Source organism: Coptis chinensis, chromosome 7 (assembly GCF_015680905.1).
Source record: "Coptis chinensis isolate HL-2020 chromosome 7, ASM1568090v1, whole genome shotgun sequence".
Lineage (NCBI taxonomy): Eukaryota > Viridiplantae > Streptophyta > Magnoliopsida > Ranunculales > Ranunculaceae > Coptis > Coptis chinensis.
In genome coordinates, this window is record NC_141462.1 from 61,751,253 (window position 1) to 61,772,107 (window position 20,855).

Below are 20,855 nucleotides of genomic sequence, written 5' to 3' on the forward strand. Positions count from 1 at the left end.
GCCCACTGCACACTGGAGTAGCAAAACTTGAGTGGAAAAATCATAGTGATTTTTGTCTTGACTTTTATGTGAGAACCTACTTAAGGACGTTATTCCGAGTTTCAGAAACGAACCTGATAGACATTTCATAGTATTACTCATTGTATATATGTTTATTTTAGATGACTGATTATTATGCATATATTAGCTTAGGTTTCGACATGATTATTCTCTATTCATTGCTAGTGAGATGTATAGATAATTGAGACATAAATAAGGAAACAATAGTTGTATTTCTTAGTCATTGTAGTATAGGTGAAGTTTGTGAGTACCTTCACTGGAAAACTCTCATGAGGCTATAACTCGTCCACTAGGGAATTCCTAGTGGTTTAAGGCCTTGTTGCATATGGTCAATGCAATCGCACTCAGCGAAATGAGAGTAGATAGAACTCCATTTTTGGTCACTTATGCTAATTTCTCATATTTGCTTGAGGACAAGCAAAATGCTGTTTGGGGGTGGTTTGATAAGAGCCCAAAACTGTAGTTTTAACCCTGTAATAATAGTCATACTATTAGACCAATTATGTGAGTAATAATTAAGAGTTAACACTGATTACATGTTTTTATGCATTTCAGGTTTCAAAGTCCATTATGTGCAGAAATGTGCCACTTTAGCAAGATAAAGGAGCAAAGGTCGGTTACTAAGGAGTTCCGTGATTAAAGGCCAAGATTCAAGAAGATAAAGCCTTTCTAAAGCCCGGTCAAAAGCTGAAAAGTCGGCTCGTGAACAAAGACACAAGTCGTGAGAACTTCCAAATGCCGTATCTTTAGACTTAGACCTCGGAATGGGGCCTACCTTATGTCAAAACGACCGGCTCGGAAAGAGCTTTCCAATGGTCCAAGACTTGACCCAATCAGAGGAGCAAAAGTGGACGAAAAGTCTGTTGAAGCCAACTGCAGCTAAAGAGGCCTTTTTGGACTGAAAGAATTGGGTTTTGGGCCCGATTTTCCGGCCCAAAACATGGCTCCAAGCCCATGCACGATTTTTGGATCTAAAAGTATAAAAACAAAAGCTTAGCTCTTTGTTAATGGTAGATAGTTAGACCTAGATTAGAATTAGATTAGTTAGCCTCCATTAATGAGTTTTAGAACTTAGTTTTAGAATTTCATTTCTTGTTTTAGATTAATTTCTTTAATCATTGAATATCATTCATTAGATAAATAAAATAGTTATTATTCTTGTCATTTCGATTTTTGTTATTTCAATCTATTAGATCTAGTTTTAATTATTTATGGTTACCATTTCTTAGTTGTTAATTAGATTTCGATTATTGTTTAGTTAAATTTCATAAAGTTAGAATCTTTGTAATATGTTGTATTCAATTTCAATGGGAAATGATGGTTTGATGAATCAAGGCTAAAACCTCCATTAGAGGGGTTGATGAAGCCTTGATGAAAACTTAGTTGTATAGTGTAAAAGCGTTGTAGAGTCTATTCCATTCTAGAAAGTGCCATTTTGCATGAGAATGGGTGGACGACCTCACATGCTAGTTATAATTGGTAGAAATGCCATTTTAATTAGGGATTAGAACGAGCAATTCTTACTGTAAGAACGTAAGAATTGGATTACAACAGTCTATTCTAAGTGATTAAGTTGGATTCGAGATGGATTCAATTCCCCTCTAATTATTTATCTAGATTCAAGAACATTAGTATTTCCATATATTTCGTAGTGACATTCAACATATTGCTTTTCATATTGCATCGTAGTATAATTCCCCCTCGTAAAACTCTCATTAGACTTAAGACCGACTAATTAGATTAGAAAACATTACATGCTAGAGCACTAGGAGTGGAACGAATTTGTGACTCCACTCTATTTTGATAGATTTGAGAGAGAAATCTTTGATAAGCATATAGGATCATAAGATAGTTTTAGTTTACTTACGTTTTGAGTTTCATCGTTCATTTCGTAGGTAGACTATTTCAATTTTATCTTTTATCAAATGGCGATAAAATTGATTAGTCTACCTATGAAATGAACGATGAACTCAAAACGTAAGTAAACTAAAACTAATTTACGTGTCTATATTTATCAAAGTTTCTACTCTCAATTCTATCGAAATAGAGTGGAGTAACAAATTCATTCCACTCCTAGTTCTCTAGCATGGAATGTTTCCTAATCTAATTAATCGGTCTTAAGTCTAATGAGAGTTTTACGAGGGGGAATTATACTACGATGTAATATGAAATTGATTATTTGAATTTAAACTACGAATGCTATGGAAATATGATTGTTTTTTAATCTAGATAAAGGATTAGAGGGAATTGAATCCACCTCGAATCCAACTTGATAACCTAGCATAGGTTCTTGTATCTCGATTCTTACGTTCTTACGGCAAGAATTTTGAGTTCTAATCCCTAGTGTTCATGGCATTTCTACCAAATACTAACTAGCATGTGAGGTCGTCCATCCATTCTCATGGCGAATCACGACCTTCTAGAGTGGAATAGATTCTACAATGCTTCTACACTATACCACTAAGTTTTCATCAAAGCTTCATCAACCCCTCTAATGGAGGTTTTAGCCTCGAATCATCAACCCATCATTTCCCATTGAATTATAACTACACATCATATCAAAATTCTAACTTTACTAATCTAAATTAAACAATAATTGAAATCTAATTAATAACTAAGAATTGAATGATAATAAGAATTGAAATTAGATCTAATAAATTGTAAATGACAAAAATCGAAATTGACAAGAATAACTATTTTATTTATCTAATTAAATGACGAACAATCATTCAAGGAATTAATCTAAAACAAGAAATGAAATTCTAAAACTAAGTTCTAAAACTCATTAATGGAGGCTAACTAATCTAATTCTAATCTAGGTCTAACTATCTACCATTAACAAAGAGCTAAGCTTTTGTTTTTATACTTTCAGATCCAAAAATCGTGCATGGGCTTGGAGCCATGTTTTGGGCCCGGAAAATCGGGCCCAAAACCCAATTCTTTCAGTCCAAAAAGGCCTCTTCAGCTGCAGTTGGCTTTAACAGACTTTTCGTCCACTTCTGCTCCTCTGATTGGGTCAAGTCTTGGACCATTGGAAAGCTCTTTCCGATCCGGTCGTTTTGACATAAGGTAGGCCCCATTCCGAGGTCTGAGTCTAAAGATACGCCCTCGTTCTTCTGCGACTTGTGTGATGTTTCTGCCCGCGTCGACTTTTCAACTTTTGACCGGGCTTTAGAAAGGCTTTATCTTCTTGAATCTTGGCCTTTAATCACGAAACTCCTTAGTAACCGACCTTTGCTCCTTTATCTCGCTAAAGTGGCACATTTATGCACATAATGGACTTTGAAACCTGAAATGCATAAAAACACGTAATTAGTGTTAACTCTTAATTATTACTCACATAATGGGTCTAATAGTATGACTGTTACAGGGTTAAAACTACAGTTTTGGGCTCTTATCACATCCCTATAGGTGTCTTAAAGGCCGTTCTATATGCCCATAAGGCATCTGATAATTGGAGAGGCCAGTCTTTCCTAGATGGATTAACTGTTTTCTCCATAATGGACTTTATCTCTCTATTAGATACTTCCACTTAGCCACTGGTCTAAGGATGATACGGAGTTGCCACCTTGTGGGTTACTCTATATTTCTTTACTAATTACTCAAAAAATTTATTACAAAAATATTTTGCCCATCACTGATGATAGCTCTAGGGGATACCAAAATGAGGGAAATTATTTTTTCTTTTACAAAAATTACGACAGTCTTGTGGTTATTAGCACGACATGTGATTGCCTCAATCCACTTTGACACATAGTCAACAGCCACCAGGATGTAGAGAAAGCCATGAGAATTTGGGAAAAGACTCATGAAATCAATGCCCCATACATCAAAAAAATTCACAATTAGAATTGGATTTAAGGGCATCATATTGCGTTGAGTAATGCAACCCAGCAGCTGGAAGCGAACGCATGCTTTGCAATGCTCATGTGCATCTCTAACAAGTGTGGGCCAGTAAAACCCACATTGTAGAACCTTTGCAGTAGTTTTCTTACCACTGAAATGACCACCACAAGATTGTTCATAGTAGAAGGATAGCACGTCATTGTGTTCCCTATCAGGAATGTAACGGCGTATGAGTTGGTCTGAACAATACTTAAAGAGGTAGGGGTCATCCCATAAATAATATTTCACACTGGAAATGAACTTTTTTCGGTCAGCATGAGACCAAGAGGAAGGGACTTCCTCGGTGACAATGTAGTTTACGATATCAATGTACCAAGGAGATGAAAAGATTAAGTACAAGTGCTCATCAGGGAAGGAATCGTAAATGGGATCTGAATCGTTATCAACATCACTGACGAGTCTTGATAAATGGTCAGCAACAACATTTTCACAACCTTTTTTATCTCTAATTTCCAAAGTAAACTCTTGCAAGAAAAGGATCCATCAGATCAATCTCTGTTTTGCATCCTTTTTCGCAAGTAGGTAACGAAGTGCCGCATGGTCAGTGTAGACAATTGTCAAAGATCCAACTAAGTATGGACAAAACTTATACAATGCATATACCACAGCTAGGAACTCCTTCTCAGTGGTGATATAGTTACGTTGAGCTTCATTAAGAGTTTTACTAATGTAGTAAATGACAATAGGTTTGTCGTCTCGGCGTACGTTGACCAAGGACAGCTCCAATAGCATAGTCGCTAGCGTTACACATGAGTTCAAACGATTTAGACCAATCTGGTGGTTGGATGATATGAGCAGTAGTCAGGGCGGCTTTAAGAGTCTCAAAAGCTTCTTTGCAATTGAAATTAAAATCGAATATAGCATCCTTAATTAGTTGATTAGTTAAAGGTCAAGCAACCTTTGATAAATCTTGAATGAATCTCTTGTAGAATCCAGTGTGGCATAAGAAGTTACGGATGTCACAAACTGCTTGTGGGATAGGAAGAGATGAAATCTTATCAATCTTTGCTTTATCAACCTTTATTCTGTCTTTTGAAACAATATGTCCTAGAATGATTCCTTTGGTAACCATAAAATGGCAATTTTCCCAGTTAAGGACTAAATTTTTCTTTTCACAACGTGCAAAAACCTGGGAAAGATTTGATAGGCATCTATCGAATGAGTTACCATATATAGAGAAATCATCCATGAAAACTTCCATAAAACGTTCAACCATATCACTAAAAATGTGAAGCGTACAACGTTGGAACGTACCAGGAGCATTACAAAGGCCGAAAGGCATTCTTTTATATGCAAAGGTGCCAAAGGGACAAGTGAATGTTGTTTTTTCTTGATCAGCAGGATCGATGACAATTTGAAAATAGCCTGAACATCCATCAAGAAAACATAAATATGCATGACCCATTAAACGTTCAAGCATCTAGTCGACGAAAGGAAGAGGGAAGTGATCTTTACATGTCACCGCATTAAGTTTGCGATAGTCAATGCAAATTCTCCATTTCACTGGGATGCGAGCTGAGATGCATTCATCCTTTTCATTTCACACAACTGTAATGTCAGACTTTTAGGGGACAACGTGGACTAGATTCACCCAAACACTATAAAAAATAGGGTATATAATACTAGCATCAAGTAATCTTAAAACTTCCTCCCGCATCACATCCTTCATGGCGGGGTTCAAACGACGTTGTGGTTCACGCGACATCTTTGCTCCTTCTTCAAGATGTATGTGATGGGTGCACACACTAGGGTCAATGCCCTTGATGTCATCTAAAGACCATCCAAGCGCAGAACGGTGTTCTTGAATGACATCAATTAAATGCCCTTCCTGATCGGCAGTCAACTTAGATGAAATGATAATTGGGTGACTGCCATCTGGATCCAGATGTACGTACTTTAAATCCGAAGGAAGAGGCTTTAACTCAGGAGTGGGGGGAGTGGGAATCAAAGATTCTTGTGGAAAGTTGTCTTCAATAGAGAAAACGGATTGAAGTTTTTCAAAATCATCAGACAACGCTATAGTAAGGTCAAATAGTGGTATTGACTCTAATAACGTGGTAACGTCCTTAGTGTATGAGGCAACATCAAATTCTGAAACACCAAAAGAAAGAAATTGGTGGACTTCATTGTTAGGAAAAGAGTTTGTTAAATACCCTTGCGCGAGACTATCAAACATGTTAATCTCACCATCAATGTTAGCATTTGGAATTTGTTGCATTAACTTGAAAACATTGACCTCGACAAAAAGATTTCTGAAGGACATGGTCATGGAACCATCCCTACAGTTTATGAGGGCATTGGCAGTTGCAAAGAAAGGGCACCCTAAGATGATCGGAATGGAGTCACAGGCAGAATGACAAAATCAACTTGATAGTAAAAGTCTTGGACTTTTACGAGGACATTTTCCACAATGCCTTTGGGATACTTGATGGAGCGATCAGCTAATTGGAGTGCCCCTTTAGTTCATGTAGACCTAGTTGTTTGAATAGGTAATATGGAAGTAAGTTCACACTTGCGCCTAGGTTTAGTAATGCAGTGGCAGTATACTTGTCTCCCAATGTGCATGGAACGGTGGGTCTTCCTGGGTCTTTGTATTTTACAATACCATTGGTTTCAGTGATGGAAAGGAAATGTCCAGTGAGGAACACTTGTTGAGGAACATTGGTTCTCCTTTTGGTGGTGCACATATCTTTCAGAAACTTTGCATGTTTTGGCAATTGTTTGAGGGCCTCAAGATATGGTAAGTTGATGGTCAAATTTTTGAACATTTCTCGAATCTCATCAAAATTTTCATCAAGTTTGTTCTTTGCCAAATGTGCAGAAAACGGTGCCTTTGGTCGGAATTTGGCAAACGGATCAGCTTGATTGTTTCCCAGGGTCGTGGATGGTGACTTGGTTGGAATTGGTGCTTCTCGTGTTGGTTCAACATCATAAACATGTATATTGGGAGAGTCAACTGTATTTGGGTGATCAACTGGCAGACGTATTTGATTATCTACGGTTTTGTCAGAATAAAAAGTAGTGATTGCATTCACCTCACCTTGGTTTGGATTACTTGTACCTTGTTCATTGTTGAGTTCAAAGGCAGTGTTTGCTCGCTTAGGGTTTGGAACTGCTTGTCCAGGAAACACACCCTTTTGACTCTTATCCTAAGCTAAAAGTTGAAGAGATTGTTAGATAGACATCAGCATTTGAGACTGTTGATTCTTGTATGCCAAGAAAGTCATAGTCATCTTATTAGCAGAAGGTTGCACAAGTGGAGCAACAGGAACTAGTTCACGATTATTGTTGGTAGGCTGAGGATGATATCCGTAATTTTGATGCACTGGAACAAGGTTACGGTTGTTTTGGTAGGTAGGAGTTGAATTGCTCGGAACCGGATTTTGACCTTGTTAGTACTGCAGATTATTCCCTTGACAGTATGGAATATAGTTGGTGGATGGTCGAATATGCGGATTGGTGAAACTTGGAGGAGGCATCTGCTGTGTATTTGGTCTCCAAGCGAGATTTGGATGTTGTCTCCATGGTGCATTAGGGATGTTGAATGCACAAGCTTCTTCAGATGTTTGGGCAGTGAAGTCATATAACAAGGGATAATATACATCAGGATGGTCAGGACTTAGGCAAAGAAAACATGGGGAAGTGTTAACGTTCATGACCTGTTTGGGTTTTTTATCGTTTACTTGAACTGTGAGAACATCTACCTTCTTGGTTAGGGACTCAATCAGAGTTTTTAATTCTGGATCAAGTTTTACCCCAAACATAGATGTAACTTTAGGACTAGTATCTTGAGATGATCTTGAAGTATCAGTGTTACCCCAATGGGTACCTTTCGAAGCATGTTTTTGAAGAAAATTGTATGCCTCAGTAGCCCCTTTGTCCATGAAACAACCGCCATTCATAATATCAAGAGTTTCTTTCTGATGATCAGAAAGGCCATTAAATAATTAATGGACTAAGACAACGGTGTCAAGTTGATGATTGGGACATTCTAAAAGAAGATCTGTAAATCGACTCCATGCTTCGGTAAATGATTTATGAGGATGTTGGTGAAAGAATTGAATTTTTTGAAGCATTTCAGTTGTTTTCTTCTGAGTGTAGAATTTGACCATGAAAGATTGCACAAGTTTGTTCCATGTGTCGATGAATTGTGGCGGTTGACCTGCTAGCCAAACCGAAGCTTTATTAGCTAAAGTGAAAGGAAACAACCTCAGCAAGACTTGTTCGTTGGAGACGGATGGATGTCAAAAAATGGTAGCGACTTGCTGAATCCTACAAAGGTGATTGTACGGTTTCTCATGGTCTAAACCATGATAAACAGATAACAATCCGAATACGTTGGGCGGGATTTGAAAATCACCCACAATCTCTTCGAGTTTGATGCAGGAAGAAGGTCCTTCCTGTAAGGCAATATAGAAGTCCGAAAGGGGCTTCTTAGCTAGTTGAGGTTCGTTGGCCATAACGAATTGAGTTAATAGCGACAAAGGATTGGATGATTACTATTAACAAATGAAGAACTTTGTTGAGGTTGATACTTACGCAAATGTTTATCATATTTTTGCATACGATAAGTATATTCAAATTCTTTATTATTACCAGACATTAATCTCATGCAAGCATAAAATTAAATCTGAGGCACAAAAAGAACTTATTTTTACATGAATTTTATCATTTACATAATTATTATAAGTGAACAACGTAGGCCTACGCTTTTGCTAATGCAGCAGTGAAACAAGGAATACATGTGCATAAACAGTCAGGTTACATGAGATATATGAGGGAGGCTTTCCGTGCAAGCACGTTCCTTAATTAGATAACCTCAATCTTTCATGTTTCCTAGATACCGTTGGAATATTATTATAATTTATGAATTTTATTTTATTTTTTATTTTTATTTTACAAATTATGCATAAGATAAAAGCACAAAATATTAATTATTATGATTATTATAATTATATGGGGCTGGCTACCTTGACAGCTAATCTTGACAGCCCACCACATACACTAGATTATAGTCCATCCAACGTCCAGATCTTGATCTCATTTAACAAAGTAATTAGGGAGGGTAACTTAGTGCTTTGACTTTCTATTCTAAAAAACAACTCACAAACAAACCACCCGACTCTTCTTCCCCTTCCACCCAACAAAATCGATCTCTCCCAACAAATCCCAGCTCTTCCCCTTCCACCCAACAAAATCAATCCCCTTCCACCCAACAAAATCAATCTCTCCCAACAAATCCTAACTGAGAGCTTGATGAACTCTCTCTCCCTCTACATGAAATCTTTGTCCTCTCTCCTCACCTAAAGAAAACAATTCAAGTTTGAAGATTTTTACCTTTTTGGTGAGTTATTTCTATTTTGTTTCAGTGTATCAAATGTTAGGAAGAAACCCACCTACCCACCTTTCACGTTTTTCATTTTTTCTAGTGTTTGTGCGTGGTTAGTTTAATAAGCGCACGCCTATAGATAGAGCACAACTAATAGGCGCACGCCCACATTTAATTATTGCCTAATTTTTTAAGAGTTAAAATTGGAAATTTAATATGGGAGTTGCTTGATATTTATTTCGTTGTGGTTCTGCATTTATTCTGTTTGATATTTTCCTCGCTTTTTGAATTTTCTAGAAATGGAAAGGAATGTTGGAGCTGTTGACGGGTCTTCTTCTCGTTGTACTAATTCCCAAAGTAAAGACGTCGAGATATTAGTTGCTCCACACTTAGGTATGAAGTTTAATAGTGTCGATGAAGCAAAGACTTACTATAGAGAGTTTGGTAAACAAGAGGGATTTGAGATTCGTGTTCAGACTACAGATAAAAAACAAACTAGTGTGGAATTGCCTTCTAGTTGTCTATTGGTTTACTCACGTGAGGGGGTCCATAACAAGAAAGAAGAAAGTGAAGGTGTAGCTTCGAGAAATACTTCGACTGTTAGGTGTGATTGTCAAGCTAGAATGCAAGTTACAAAAAGAAAACTTGAAAATATATATGATGTGAGCTTCGTTGCAAACAACCATAGCCACAGTTTCGTCTCTCCATCAAAGAGGAAATATATGAAAGGTAACAAAAATATGCCTGAAGCTGCGAAGTGTTTGACAAAGGTTTTTCATGACAACGGTATACCTGTAGGGAAAGTGGCAGACGTTTTCCATGGGGATGTGATAAGAGCCCAAAACTGTAGTTTTAACCCCTTAATAATCATACTGTTAGACCAATTATGTGAATAATAAGTAAGAGTTAATAATCGATTTACGCTTTTTTTGCATTTCAGGCTTCAAAGTCCATTATGTGCGTAAATGTGCCACTTTAGCGAGATAAAGGAGCAAAAGTCGCCAGAACTTCCTAATGCCATATCTTTGGACTCGCACCTCGAATGAGGCCTACCTTATGTCAAAACGACCGCTCGAAAGAGCTTTGCAATGGTCCAAGCCTTGACCCAACTAGAGGAGCAGAAGTGGACGAAAAGTCTGTGGAAGCCAACTGCAGCTGAAGAGGCCTTTTGGATCGAAGAATTGGGTTTTGGGCCCGATTCTCGCCCAAAACATGGCTCCAAGCCCATGCACGATTTTTGATCTGAATGTATAAGAACAAAAGCTTAACTCAGTTTAATGGCAGTTAGGTTAGGTAGATAGCTTAGAATAGAAAGTAGCCATTAAAATAGCTTCTAGATCTAGATTTAATTGTTTTATTTAATTAGTTTCAAATCCTTTATTAGATTAAACCTTTGGATCTTGTTCTTCATTTGATTAGATCAATAAAGTAGTGTCCTTTATCAATTTCGCTTTTGTCATTTACAATTTATTAGATCTAAATTCAATTCTTGTTACCATTCAATTCTTAGTTATTAATTAGATTCCATTATTGTTTAATTAAGTAAATTTCAATGCTTTATATTATGTTTAGTTTAAATTTAAATGGAAATGATTATTGAAAATGATTCAAGGCTAAACCTCCATTAGAGGGGTTGAGAAGCCTTGATGAAAGCTTGATTCCGCTTAACGTAGAGTCGCCGTAATTTCTATTCCACGCCCGTAAATAATTAGTTCACCATGAGAATGGGTTTAATTGTTCACATGCTAGTTATAAATTGGTAGAAATGCCATGTGTAATTAGGGATTAGGAAGAACCGATTGTTCTGCGTAGCAGCGGTTCAATTCGATTACTTACGATTTAATTGCCGCTAGTGGATTAAGTTGAGTTAAGGTGGAATCAATCCCCTCTAACTCCTTATCATCGAATCAACGTAGCATTCCCTTTAGTATTCGATAACCGACTAGTGCATTTCGCGGGTAGTTGCATCGTAGTCTAGTCCCCTTTTCGTAAAAGCTCTCATTGACTTTTAAGTAGAGTATTGAGACTAGAAAACAAGCATACGGAAGGACTAAGAGTGGAACTAATCACTCTACTCCACTATATCTCATAGGATTGAGAGTAGAAAATATCTTTGATAAACAAAGGCTCATAAGTCTAGTTGTTAGTTTACTTACGCCAGGAATTCATCACTCATTTCGTAGGTAGACTAATCATTTTTATCATTATCAAATGGCGCCATCTTAGTTTCACTTTCGTATTGTTTTCAGTAGTGTTAGTACCGCTTTTAAAGTCCCATTTCACCCACCCACCCTTGTTGAATCATACCGTGGTTGTCCATTTTATAGTTGAAAAATTTCGGCAAAATTTTACCGAATCGAAGCCGGCTATCCTCCTTAATTCCCACCTATATGTTATCGATTGGCTGAGCGACCTCCCCATATGGAGCTTGACCATTTAAAAACACTGTAATTTGAAAATTACTTTCGAGCGAAGCCACCGTGTTAAATTTTTCGATTTCGGCGGCTTTGATTCGAACTTTGCTCTTTCATATTTTTCGTGTTCTAACCTCGCTACATACACCTAACAAGCGTAAACAAGACGCTATTCATAAGCGAAGCAAGGACGCAATCGTATTCCTTTCTTCCACACCTCGCGATCTCCTCGTTAGAGTTTTATACTAGTATATCGAGAATTGTTTGGAGTGTTGCATGTTTAGTTAAGCTCGACTTAGTCTTGCATGAGATTAAGGTCCGGTAGAACAAAACACCAAACGTAAATACACAACAACAAAGAACAAACAAGTCTATCTAGTATACCACACACTACACCTCTACTACTATTTCACACACACCACCGATATAATGGGGAAGAAAGAGACTCCTCTCTCGGACTTCTACAAAGCCTTGAGCGATAGCCCCAAATCTTGCATCGCTTTCTAGCAGACCCAACGGGGATTTCAGAATCCTCCAAATATTTTTAATTTGTTACCCGCTTTTCATGGTTTAGACCATGAAAACCTTATCATCGACACGCGTAGGATTGCACAAGTCTTAACAACATTCCACCATCCTACGGTTGGTACGGAACAAATTAAATTAAGGGTATTCCCTTTCACCTTAGCCCGATAAAGGCGCTGCCTTGGTTAACCGCCCAAAGCTAATTACTGCAATGGACTCGTGGGCTAAACTTGTTCACCGTTTATGGAACATTTTTACCCACCCCTAAAGACGGATGAGATGCTTTCCAAGATTCATTTCTTTCGACAAAATCCTCATGAATCATTTTCAGAGGCTTGAATCGCTTCACCGACCTGCTTATAGAGTGTCCACACCATAACCCAGCAAAAGACACGTTAGTTCGTGCCTTTTCAAAGGACTTCAACATCACCATAAAGAAGTCCTTGACATTATGAATGGGGGTAGTTTCTTAAGTAAAGGAGCCCCGAGGCTTATAAATTTTTAGAAGACCAAACTAAGCTTAAATAATAATTGGGGGTAGTGATGATATCCCCCGCCAAATCTTTCTTCTTCAACAGCTTAAGGCCGCCAAGATGTTTGAAATTAAACACGATTCCGAGCTTAAAACTCTAATCGAATCACTCACTAAAAAGGTAGAGGCCATTTCTGTACAACAAAAGCCTATCCCCGGGCCATGAATGTAAATTCAAACCCATGTAGTTTCTGTTGAGTCCCGAGCATCCCGACTCCCCATCGTCCGACTATGAACAGCTTGTTCCATTAATAGTGAACCTAACGCCCTTTGAGACAAAATCCCAACTTCGTTGGAGGAATAACCAACAAGTCACACCTCAAGGGTACAATAATCAATATGTTAGGCCAACGCACAGCTTTAACCAAGCTCCACTACGACAAGGACAGAGTCAGGGTAATTTTAATAATTATAACAACCAAGTGCAACCTCGACAAGGTCAAGCACAAGGTCAAGGTAATTATAATAATTATAATGCTAATAGAGGTATCGTCCCGGTAAATAATAATTATCAAAATCCACCTATAAATAATTCACGTGAAATAGTTCCAGTCACACCACCCGTGACTACTACACCCACACAACCGGATCGCCTCGACACCTTCATACAAGTGAGCCAAAAACTTTTCCAAACCATGGCTCAATCTAACCAACAAAAACCAACTCCGTTAATAATTTAACCCAACAGTTGGCTCAAGATAAAGCCCAAACCAAAGGTGTGTTGCCAAGTCACGCAATACATAATCCTAAAACAACAAACACACCTTTGAGGTAACGGATAATACTAGTAATGAATTTGAAAATGTAGGTGAGATAAATGCCATCACCACTCTCCTCCGGGCAGAGTGGTTGATAACAAGGTAACTATGCCTATAGTTACCCCACCAAGAGTCCCTACACCTACTATTTTACTAGATACCAAAATAGAAACTAAGAGCCTACCACCGTAGAGGTACCCGTTACAACACAACCTAAGACACGTAAAGCCACGCTTAAACATCCAGTGATACCATTGCTAAATATAGACAGAAAACCACCGCTTCCACAAAAATTAGCCATGTTAACTAGGGATACAAATTACGAGGAGATTAGGGACGTTTTCAAGAATCTAACTATAAACCTTCCCTTCCTCGGCTATTAAAAAGCTACCACATCATGCTAAGTTTCTTAAGGAATTGTGTACTACTAGGCGTAAGACAAATATACCAAAAGACGCTTTTTAACGTAACAATTCCCAACCTTATCCAACATAATGGAATTGTTAAGTACAAGGACCCCCCGTCAGTCCCTATCAGATAATGCACCTTAGAGATTCCTATACGACGACCGCGTTATTAGACACGGGGGCTAGTGTTAACTTACTCCCATTTTATTTGTATAGACAAATAGGTCTAGACAAGATGCAACCCACTAAAATGACGCTTGCAATTAGCTGATCGGTCTATTAAGTATCCTAAGGGTGTAGTCGAAAATGTGTTGGTAAAAGTTCGTGGATTTCTACTATCCGGGCTGATTTTGTAGTCCTCGATACGTAAGTCGCTAACCACTCGTCTCGATCATTTTAGGGCGCCCTTTCCCGCAACCGCCAATGCGCTCATTAATTGCCGTGGATGGTTCAATGTCCATGTCTTTTGGCCATCTTGTTGTTGAAGTCAATGTTTTTAAAACAAAGACACATTTACCCGATTCATCTATGGAGGAAGAGGTTAGCATGATCGAGAGCTTCGCCGAGATTATTTCAACAACACGCTTCCCGATAGTCATATGCCCAAAATTCTTTTCTTTGGAAAGTCGACTCAACATTTTCATCCCTACACTAGTCGATACACGTATTATTGATGAGGAAGGGATAGAGGATTTTCTCAAAGATGTAAAGGACTACCATAGTAATGTGGATATGACCAATCTAGATGAGGAATTGGATGAGTTTCTTCGAGTAGGTGACAATTCACCCTATCAAGAACTAACTTGCACAACATCCACCTCGACTCCCTCCTTCCACCCTTTTTCAAAGGAATCTCGAAGTTTGCACTCGATCCTTTTGTTTCTCCCGTGCTTCATAATTTTTAAATCCTCCTAGCAAACGGATACTTTCGTAAGGACAAACTATTTGACACCTTCATTTTCAGAATTGAGACAGTCCCCTACACACACAATGAATGAGTTCGGTGCTAAAACCACATCCTCATTGTGTACAAGCCGCCTTTCTACAACTTATCCATATCCACCATATTCTCCACACCCATTCACTTTTCCACACTTATTTACTAGAACACCCACTCATTCAAAAATTAAAAAGAAGGTGCATGATAGGTTACACAATAGGGTAATCCGACTTCCCTTTCATATCACTAGGTTGAGTCATAGGGAAAATTGGTGTTTGATTGTGTTTGGATATGTTTTCTGTGATATTTATTTATGGAATGATCCACAACTATTTCGGTTGTTGATATATGATCAATTGCATGTTCATACATATGTTTTAGATAAAGTCGAAAGTATCCGACTATAAATCCACTCAATTTCTGTGTTTGGTGCACTTCCTTAGACTTTAATATATTGGCGAGTGCACCATTAAGGTAACCGGCCCTCCCTATGGAGTGTGTGGCTGTAAGTACCGGATCCTAAGTCCACGGTTCACATAGTTCACGCTTTCCACTCTTGCATGTTTTTCTCGATTTTTGAGTCATGTTTCTCTATGGTGTGAATTATGTCTTTATTGCTTACTGTTTTTCTTTCTAAAAATAAATAAAAAATAAAAATAAAAATAAACATAGTAATCTAGGAAGTCTCGAATCGACTTTAAAAGACCCATCGCTAAAAACAAATTTTCTAAGCTTCGTTGTAAAATTTGTTTGGGGGTGGGTGTTCGTGTTCCGTAATAAATATTTTATGTCCCATTAGAGTTGCTTAGGCCGCTTTTATTGTATTATGATTTGGATTGACATAATCTATTAATTTAGAGTTCATTCGCTCGCGATAGCTTACGCCATGCACGCGACTTCGAGGCGTTTTCCACTATCTCGTATGTCATCTGAAGTCGGAATAGAGTGTTTTATGGATCATTGATAGGAAATTCTCTCCTGATCATTTCCATATCTCATTCGCATAAATCGGACCGTAACGGCTGGAATTTTGATTTGAAATTCGCAAAAAATCGAAAAAATCAAAATTTCGATTTTGGGCTTTCAGCCCCAACCAACCCACCACCACCCATCGCCAGCCACGCCAGCCTTACATTCTCAGCAACAGTTCATCGTTTTTTCCACTCCATTCCGCCATTAACAAAGCTCAAAACCCTAACAAAAATAAAAATTAAAAAGAAATACCATAAACTCACGCCAACCATCAAATTTCCAAGCCAAATCTCTTCTAAAACTAAAACCAAACCACCTCCACCAATTTAACCCAACAAAACCACCAAAAATTTAAAATTTGGTGTCATTGCCACCACACCGCCACCACCACTGTTCTTTCAGTCGGTCAAGCTAAACCACCACCACCACATCATATTTAAACCCTCACTCCATTCCAAACACTAGATGGCTCAACGCCGAATTATACCGGAGCAAGTTTTCACTGCAGACCATTTTCATACGCTTTTCACGGTGACGAAATGGCTAGTAGAGACTGAATAGTCTCGGTACTTTCGACCGAAGCCTTCTACCACGAAGACTTGGTCCGACGCTTTACAACACCGTGGAGTTGGAGGGAGTAGGATTTTTGTGATGGTAAGGAAGAAGAGAAGGGAGTGTGTCCAACAAGTTTGGAGGAGGGCGGAGGATAGAGAGGAAGAAGAAGAGGATGGCGGGGCTGGGAATGAAGAGGAGGAGGATGAGGATGCCTCCGAGGATGAGGAGGACGTGACCTGCTTTGATGCAGATGCCTTCCAGAGGTGTTGGTCTGATGCAGAACGCATGGCTATGCTTCATAGGGCATCGCTCACTAAACACTATCTGCACAGACCTCCGGACTCGACAGGCGACTATTCATCACAACTTCGAGATCCGCACCCACAGAGAGGATGAGAGATGGGAGCAGGCGAGGGCTGAGATGGAAGCCCAGCGCCAGTTTAGAGTGGATATGCTTGCACGCTTCCCACCTCATACAGACTCGGCTTCCGAGGACACAGCTAGGGCATGAGCGTCGTCGACGAAGGACGACTGCTGCTGGACCTTCTGGAGCCCAGGAGCCACCACTAGAGAGTGTGCCCTCCGCCACCAGTGGCGAGCTGTTTAGAGAGTCTGAGGATTGATAGTGGTTGTTGTTTTATTTACTTTTGTTGTGTTATTTACTTTTGTTGTTTTATTTACTTTTGTTGTTTTTATTGTAATGTAATTTTTATTTCCGTAATTTGAATATTGTAGTGGTACTCCAAATGAAATTTTAATATAAGGGCTTATTTTCATTATGCATGGTTGTTTCATATTGACCCCACCTTCCCAACTTGTTTGGGGTGGTTTTATCAATTCAAGCATTATTTTTGTATAACCCTCAGATTAGAATTAATTATGAGTCAAGGTGAAAATATGGTTGTTTAGGCAGAAATATGATTAAGTATCATTGTAGGATGAAATCTAGATTAAATAGGTACATTCTATCATAAAATCAACCTAAAAAGATACTTGGGTTTGAATTAGAATCCGTGGATATGAGTTGTTTCCGCTTTCGAGTTTGGAAATTTTAGGATTTCCTGAACTGCCCAGAATTAGTTTTGGCAACTTTTCGATCCTTTTTAGCAACTTTAAACCTATATAAACTTGATACAAACTATCCTCACAACTCACACTACACCTAAACTCCATCACTCACCTTTCACACCCGCGATTCCCATCGCTTCGACTTCATTTTCGCGAAAATCAGAACTCGAGAGCCGCCTGCCAAGCTTCAAGAAGCGCCATACTCTACACTTCGACAGAAAATTTTGTCGAAGCGCCACCTTCAAGTCAAGCGACTTCGCTAAAACACCGGAATTCCAAAATACTAATAAGCGGCGCCTACGCCTCGCGCGACTTCGGCTTACTTATCGGAATTCCAAAACACAAAGAGCCCGACTTCAGCCTGGTTGGCTGAGCTTCAGCGCCGACTTGGCGTGGACCAGAAATTTTCCAATTTTTCGCCACAGTAGTATCCGGATCATTCGCAGCTATCCCAAAGCTGCATTTTGAGATGACATCTCCAACATTGATACCGAACAGTCTTTCAAGATTTGTTCCAAAGCACTACTTACGGTGCTTGGTTTCATGAGGTGATAACATATGTTGGCTGGGAACCTCTTATGGTAAGACCGGCTGAACTTTATTCTCCAAAGACTTGCATCTTATTTTTTATAATAACTGCATTTTCTTTGAGAGACCGGATGGAGAACAAGTGTTCTCCATCAACATTGACGATGAACCAATGGAAATTACCAGGTTCTTGCTAGCATTTGTTCTTGGACTTGCTATGCCCGCTGAGATACAAGACCCATGGTGCTATTGGGTCGATAATATGCATGTCTACACTTATGAGTCTTTGCACGAGGCTTATGGGGCGTGGCATTTTCCAGATTGAGGACCAAGGGGACTATAACGCTGCCTTGGTATCCCGGCCCATGAACATAGGAACTGTTATGTTTTGGATTATGCTAAACATTTTAGGGGAATGGCGTTTTTCTTCAGTGAATGACGCCACTTGCAGCGTTTTCCTTGCTTTAGCCAATGGACGCCGGTTCTATGACCTTCCCAGAACTTTGATGTCTAGTTTAGCACGAGCCCATACCATGAGGCATAAGTACCTTCTTATGCCTGTTCTAATTTCACGATGATATGCTATGTTTCTTTCCTATTTTTGTACACGCTTCAACGGATTGGATTAAGGTAGACACGGTGCGACCACCAATAGTATTATTCGATCTTTCCGTGCAATGACTTGGCATGGGTGGCGGATACAACCTCACCAGGTTGCACCCTACACCCCATCGCACCAAGTGGCACTCAATAGGTTAGCAACCATAGATGATAAATGGCGTGAAGCCCGGCAAATTATCATAGCATGGCAGATCGCCATGGAGCCTCACTTCTTTATAGAAGTAGAGGATGGCGAAGATGACGAATAACAAATGAGTGGAGGTAAGTTTTAGTTTCAAGTAGTGTCCGCTACGTCCCCAAGCAATTTAATTCTGTTAACCCCATAATGGGTAGAACCCGTGATAGAGTTGGTCGGTTTTATTTCCTATATTAGTACGCTTCTAACCTTGTTTTACAGATGTTCCCGAATTTCACGCTACTTCAATGGTATTTTTCCTACCCTCTCTATTTAAATGCTTTGAGGACAAAGCATGCTTTTTGTTTGGGGGCATAGAAACTCGTGTAATTAAGACATCCGTTAGGATATAGATAGACTTAATATGCATTGTTTTCTAGTTAAAATTTCAAAAATTTAAAAATATAAATAAATAAGTCATGCTATACACTTAGGAATATTGGTATTGTTTCTTTCTCCATGCTCTTAACAATCTAGAAGTCTCACATAGCTTTTGCATCGTAATAATTGTTAGGAACTTAGGTTAATATGTAGGTAATAATCTTTGCATCTATCTATAAATATATTACATGAGTATCTATGATCGCTTTGCAAGAAGTTTCTCAAATCTAGGCTAGAGTACTTATTCTACAAATCCTGTGAGAATATAGCCTAAAGCCTTATATGAGCCAAAACATTTGAGAAATGACACAAGGGAGAAGTAAAATCCGGATAGATAAATCACACGTCCACTTGCTTGATCACTAAACCATATCCTAAGCGAGAATTTAGGCCCTTTTTGGATCGATATAGCCAGAAATTCAAACCCATGAATTATTTTCCGCTAGTCGCCCCTCTGAGCCTTTCATTAGCCCTTCCATAAACCACAATTCCTTTACCCTGTTACAAAACAAAAAATAAAATAAAAAAAAAAAAATATATATATATATATATATATATATATATGGGGAGGGATAGAGGCACATTCATTATGTGCACATTATAGCCACATTTTCGACATACAAATGAATTAAGGCCTAGTTTTTTGTGGAGATGATCTCCCCACCATGAAGATCATTCTCACAAAAATCATAATATTTGATATATGTCTAACCATGTAAAAATTAGTGTTCATTTGTGTTTATTTTTGAACTTTTCATCTAACGGTCTAAAAGTTTTGTAAGCATATTCTAATGTAAGACTTCTTTGAATGAACTAAATTTTTGTGAGCATGTTCGCCATGGTGGGGAGATGATATCTACAAAAAATCAGCCCTTAATTCAACTTTTAAGTCCATGATTTTGCTTGAATTAATTTACAATGTGGCTATAATGTGCGCATAAGAATGTGCCTCTATCCCTCCCCTATATATATATATATATATATAATAAATCAACCTACCCAATGAAGATAAGTCTGAGAATAGAATGAGTGAAGAAAGAAGAAGAGAAAACCCTCGTGTAAACAAAAAATTAGTTAGTTGCTTTTAAAAGAAAAGAAGTTTCCATCCAAGGAAAAAAGAAAAAAAATAGAAATAAATAAAAACTCCAAAAATAGAATAAAAGGGAGTCAAAAGCCAAAGAAAAAAAAAAAAAAATATATATATATATATATATATATATATATATATATATATATGGCTAAGGATGGAAACAAATTGTAAGAAAAAGTAAATAACAAGGTTTTCTAGTTACATAATATGAAGACTCTATTATCTCAGACTTGTCCTTTTGAATATCCATTTCCTTCCTTCTTAAACCATCTCCTAATCCCCCGTAACACCTAATAAAGACCTCTAGCTCAATTAGGAATAGGTTAGTGTGATAGTAAGTGGCAGATGTGTTTGATCGACCCCTTCCTTGTTGTCATTGAGATTGTAAGGTAAAGTGCCCACGTATTAATCGGAGTAGCTTAAACTTGAGTGGAAAAATCGAGTGTTGTTTTTCTTGACTATTATTGTGAGAACCTACTTAAGGACGCTTATTCCGAAGTTCTCTAAAACAAACCCGCTAAACATTTGATAGTACTACTCATCAGTGTATATGTTTATTGTAGATGCTAGATTATTATGCATATATTAGCTTAG